The 6,121-nt window shown below is 37.0% G+C and overlaps 1 long non-coding RNA gene across 1 annotated transcript; it reads left to right on the top strand.

Annotated features, from left to right (window-relative positions):
- Positions 1 to 4,111: 4,111 nt before the first annotated feature.
- Positions 4,112 to 5,786, top strand: LOC131179526 (uncharacterized). Its single transcript, XR_009148427.1, has 2 exons — positions 4,112 to 4,214; positions 4,959 to 5,786. It is a non-coding gene; the product is annotated as an uncharacterized LOC131179526 (long non-coding RNA).
- Positions 5,787 to 6,121: the final 335 nt, after the last annotated feature.

The raw sequence follows: 6,121 nt of genomic DNA, 5'->3' as shown, positions 1-6,121 counted from the left end.
ACCATCCATTGACTAACAAATAAAAAGGCAAATAAAGACCAAAATAACACAAAATCCAGCTGCCATCTCCTTCCCCAAAACCAGCCAAAAACGTTGAGAGAGAAAGAGAGAGAAAAGGAAAAGAAAGAAAGAAAGAAAGGAAGAAGGAGAAGGAGAAGCAGCAGAAATAGGGGTTCAGCAGGGCAGCATATTTCTTTTCCGTCCAGGTGAGTTTGGCTCAACATCTAAGGCTGATTTTTGGATATGTTTAAGCTATGTATGTGTGGAAGTTATGGTAAAAATTTGGTGATTGTTCAACGGTTGGATTTGGAGAAACATATTGTTGAACACAGGCTGTCTGTAGGTTGAATTCTGAATTTTGGCTACTGAAATTTGAGAAAAATAAATAGTTAGGATGCTTATAAAATTATGAAATTTGGTACAAATGATATTTGGGATGTTGAGGCTGCTGTGTTAAAATTTGGTGAATTTTAGACTTGTGGTTTATGAGATATAAATTGTTTTGCATGAGCTGTCTGAGTAAGACTGATTTCTGCAAAAATTCAGATTGTGAAGGGTTGAATGAATGTTTTGATATCTCATGATATAGAGTTGATTTGATGCTGAAATTTTTACTGATATTGTATAGGGATGTCTTGAATATATGGTATAAATTTGGGATTTATCTAATGGTTAGATCATTATATATAAATTTGAATGCACAAGCTGCCAGATTGGGTATTAATGGATTGTGGATTTAAGATTTATGATAGGAGTTTAGTCCAATTTAAGGGGAAATGCTATTGAATTTTTATTGGATATTTAATTTAGGAAAGTGAAGTTATAATTGATTATGATTATTATGGTTCTAGGAGAAATCTTGAAGAATAACAAGCTCAAGGTTGGTTTCAAAAAGGTTAGTGCATATACTTATCTTCCTTTCTTAAATTTTGTTAGGAAGTTAAATTGAATGAGAAATTGATGAAAAAATTGAACAAAACATATCTGTGGGAGTGTGCATGAATTTCGGCAGCTTTGATGTATAAGGGTATGATGAGTTTAATTGATATTAAACTTGCCTAGAGATGGTATGAGATATGTATATATGTGATGGATGGGTTGATAAAGTATAGGCTGCATGAAATGAATATGAAAACTAGGGTTTTGGGGAGTAAAAATTAGCTTGGCTTATGAAATTGTTAAAGTACATCCTAATGGTCAATTAGTGACCATTTGAAGGAATTTGACCTTAATTGGGACTGGAATAAAGCATGGCAAAGGGAAGGTGTGTACTGCCTAGAGGGTGCAGAATGGTGACTGAAAATTCAGTCCATTTACACAGCCATAACTTTGGCTGTGTAGGTCCAATTGGTGTTTGGCCAATTGGACATGAAACTAGGCTTATAATAACACATTTTTGCTGAAGAAACCATGCCCAAAAGACCAAAGCAAGAGGACCAAAACTTGGCCCCAATCCGGAACCCTGAAACTGCCTCTGCAGAATTGACCAAATGAACAGTAACTGTTCATTTGGCCATAACTCACTGTAGATTTGGTCAATTGACCTGAAATTTTTACAGCAACAAGTTAAGACATAGACAAACAACTTTCATGAAGGAACCTACCCCAAATTATGGCCAGAACCCATTCAACCAAGTGACTCAAGTTACTGTTCATGCACTGTAGATATGGTAAATTTCTGCAGAATGCATATCCGGACAGCTTGGGTTTTTGAGCCATATCTGGAGCTACAAAACTCCAAATGGAGTGATTCAAAAAAGGAAATTCAACTAGACAAAATAAGGAACAACTTTCATGTTTTACATTTCTTCAAATTCCAACAGTAACAGTGTCCAATAGAACAGTGAAGTTGACTCACCAAAACTGAAAAATCTGCTCCTTTGGTTTAATGCTTGGAAATGGTTTTAACACTTAATGCCAACAAGTTTTAAACACCAAATGTGGTATGTTGGGAGTGCCAAAGTCAATGTACACATTTTTATTCTAAAAGTCAACATTTTTGTTGACCAATGAGGTGAATAGTGACACCAAAACCAAAAATTTGGCAATTTTGCCAAAATGACCTAAACTTTGAGAAAGTGACCAAAACTAACAAGTTTTGAATACAAAATGTGGTATGTTGGGAGTATTAAAACCAATGTACCTATTGTTTATGCAAAAGTCAACATTTTAATTGACTAATGAAATGAATAGTGACATGAAAACTTGAAATCCAAAAATTGTGAAACTTAAATATGCAAAATGCCCTAGTAGGCCTAATGTGATTGGTTTGGATAGTTTGGCATGCCAATAGGGTATTGTTTTAGCAGTACTGCGAAGGAAAGGCTTTATGCCTGTATTCATGGCTTTATGCCCATATTCATGGCTTTTATGCCCGATTATGTGATATCATGGCTTTTTAGCCATACTGACTGCATACGTGGTTGACGTTCTGCGTCCCATGGTATGACGGCCCGAGGCACCGCGGTGTCCAGTGCCAACGATCCGTTATCCAGTCCAGTCGTCCAGTATAGGTTACTCGGGCATGGAAAAGTATAACTGTGATTGAACTGATTATTAAAGAAAATACGAAAATTAAGTATCAGGAATGATTACAAAAATACAAAGAAGCTCAAGATCATGAAGAAAATAATTAACGAAATGCATGAAGAAGTTAATATCATAAAACATGATTAGCCCTCGATTAAGCATTAAGTTGGTAATTATTTAGTTCTTATGAACACAATGGCTAAGAAATTATGATTTTTATTTGCATATTATTTCTTTCTATATTATTATTTGCACCACTAAGCTTTATGCTTAGCGCGTCGCTTTTGCAACGCGTAGGTACTGAAGATACTGATCGAGAGCCGTGATACCACAGTTAGGTAAGTCCATCCTGCACTCTGCATAGTGTTCTGTGTCACCTCACCGTCTGCAGTTGCATTGGTAGGAGACTAGTTGTAATTTTGGTTATTTTGTAATTGATCTTATTTTCTCATGTGTAAATGAACTTATGAAATGTAATTTGATGTTTATGTAAATAATGAAAAGTGTGGTTGTAAATGGAAAAGTGAATGTTTATATATGAATTATGCATGGTATCATATGAGATGGATGAATGAGAACTGAGATTGAACATTGTTGAGAATTTGATAAATGGAGTTGAGATGATGGAAAATGAATATAGGAAGTGTTTTTCACAGGTTCCGAAGAACTGTTTTCTCCATTTTTAGCCGGTACTCTGCCGGATTTTCTTAAAAATTTTTCGGAACCTCAAATAAATAGTAATTTCGATAAATGACTTAAAATGAATTATATTTCACAAGTTATATTCAAAAGGAAGAATAAAAATGAATTAAGATTAAATAGAGTGCTCGGCACACTGAGTGGCATAACTTGCTCGGCTACACTGTAGTCGGGTAAGGGGTGTCACAGCTGGCATGTAATGATCTCAACTCATGTACCATAGACAAAGGAGTAACCCGTAGACTTGCCATAGTCTTGCGACTTAAGGCGTCAGCCACAACATTTGTAACAACCCTAAAAAAAAAAAAAATGATGATATTGAAGCGATATTGGCGTGTGACAGTGGGTTTCCCACTGTCACAGCCAGCTTTTTGATTAAAAAAAAAAAATTATTCAAAAACGGGAGGACGAAACCCCCCCCCCCCCATTTCTCTTCTTTCCCTCTCCTTCCCTCTCTTCTTCTTCTTTCTTTTTCCGGTGACCGGCCGGCAACCTCCCGAGCAGCTCCTCACCTGGCCGGCGACCCTCTGGCGACGGCCAGACCACCAGAAACGGCGGCAAGAGAGGGAGAAGAGAGAGAAAATGCGCGCACAGTGGACAGCGGCTTTCCGGCGCGATTCCGGCTTCGTCCGACGTCCGATCGAGGCGATTCTGATGGCGTTGGAAAGCTTGTTCCGAGAGCTTTCTTTTGACACTAATTTTGAAGCAAATGGAGGTCGGATGAGTGAGATATGGAGGAGAGAAGTTTCGGGTTTTTCAAGCTTTTTCGTCAGATCTACGACGATCCGACCGTTGGATCAACGATCCGAGACCACATATAGACTAAGGAAGTGGAGAGGAACATGGTGGTATGATCAGATCCGGCAAATGTCGCCGGCGACCATGCGCGGTGGTTCCGGCGGTGGCTCCGGTGGGCTATGGAGATTATTCAACTTCCAGAGGCTTCCTCATAAATTTTTGGAATTTTTGAGACAGATAAACTTCGGGTAAGACAATTTTTATTATTTCTCTGTCTGTGGAGCATAAATACAGTATTTCTTAAACAGGAAAAATTGGAGAAAAATTCTAAGAAAAATATATGATGAAAGTAAAATTATTTGGAGATATTCTATGGTGTTAGTTGAATTTTTGAGTGATTGTAGAATATTTTTGAGAAATATGGATGGATTTTAGTTAGATTTTTAGCATATGGGCATATAAGATTGTTTGAAATTAAGATGTTTAAATTTTATATAATTGGTTGAAGCTTGAGGATGGAGGTTTAAATATGTGAATATTTAATTAGGTTGAATTAAGAATATGTTAGATGTTGGAAACTTATGGAATCGAGTAAAATTCTTAAATAAAATATTCATGGGTGATTAGAAAATTATAATTAATTTTGCAATAGCCTTATAATATTATTAAGGACCGCGGGGCAAAATTTTAGAATTTTTAGAGCTTGTTTGAGTGGATTTTTAAAAAATGTCAATTATAGGGACTAAAACGTAATTTTTAAGGTTTTGAGTATTGTCTGATTTGGAGGGCCCAGGAGGGGCCATGTGATATTAATGAGATGTCGTTGTGGAAATTGAGAATTTAGAAGTGTTATTTGAGCCTTTTTGCAGGTTGGGTAGGTCCCAGGTATAGGGGAAACTCTGCCGGATTTCCGGCATGAATTAGGCTGTTTATTGCCTCTTTAGAGTTTTATCTTAACTTAGTACTAATAAAATTTATAATTTAATTATTAGGTGATCGAGGTCAGCTATTTTTCTGCATCCAGCAGCCACAATAGTCATCGGTGTATTGTGAGTAAAATATTAATTTTAATTGTAATTTCGATATTATTATATGTTCAAGCATGCCAATGCATCACTTATATGCATATATTTATGTAGTTAAACTCTAGGCACGATTTATGTTGCATTCATAACTGTTAAAGTGTCATGGATGTTGTTGTGGTAATTTGGAGCAGTGTGCGTGTGTTGGCGTGCGTGTGATGTGGTGGACTATGGATAGGACGGGTAGTCACGGCTTGAGATCTTCGCTGGGACTCGATCCTTCGGGGGGTAGTCACGGCTTGAGTTCTTCACTGGGACCCCCGATTTGGTTTATTAAGCAAAAGTCCGGCTTGAGTTCTTCGCTGGCACCAGGTTGGATTTAAGAGAGCTGTATAGGGGATCAGCTCCCATATATTATGATTGATATCACTTGGTGTGTGAGTGCTCCAAATTATCTTTTTGATGTTATGATGTGAAATTGTTGTTGATGTTGCATTTCACTCTACAGGGTGCATTAGTTTTAGATAGTTATAGAGATTATGGTTAAAATTGATATTTTACTCTCTGAGTCGAACGCTCACTCCTGTTCAATAATTTTTTTTCCAGGCCACAGGAGGAGTTATTTTACAAAGCAACCTGTTTTCTTCCTCGCAGGTTTAATGTCGATTATTTAATTGTTTTACTATCTTTTCTAAATTTAAAATCTAGAACTCCACATGTGTTAGTAATAGTGTGGACCTTGTTAGAAATTGTGTTAATTTAAATTTTTGAGATTAATAAATGAAGATTTGTATGGTATTTAAACAGTTTGTAAATGAGGTAACAGGGTTGAGCTGAGCTCCCCTAATTTTAGTTTCCTGAAAATTTCTGGGCTAAGTCGGCCTGAAATGAAATTATGACAGTTTGATTTAAATTATTTTATGTGCATATTGGGCCTAAATTGTGGGCCTGGTTATGGATTTGAGGAATAGTTAGGCTTACTACGGGCCTCGAGGGCTTTAAGCTGGCCCAGGTCCTAGTGCCGGTCCGGCCCATAGGTTGGGTCGGGACAACATTAGCTTTCTCTGGCTGATAGTCTATCAGACAATCATAGTCTTTTATCAACTCTAACCATCTCCTCTGTCTCAAATTCA

This window comes from Hevea brasiliensis, chromosome 4 (genome assembly GCF_030052815.1).
Source record: "Hevea brasiliensis isolate MT/VB/25A 57/8 chromosome 4, ASM3005281v1, whole genome shotgun sequence".
Taxonomy (NCBI): domain Eukaryota; kingdom Viridiplantae; phylum Streptophyta; class Magnoliopsida; order Malpighiales; family Euphorbiaceae; genus Hevea; species Hevea brasiliensis.
The sequence above is the reverse complement of the archived record's forward strand: the minus strand, read 5'-3'. Positions and strand labels throughout refer to the sequence as shown.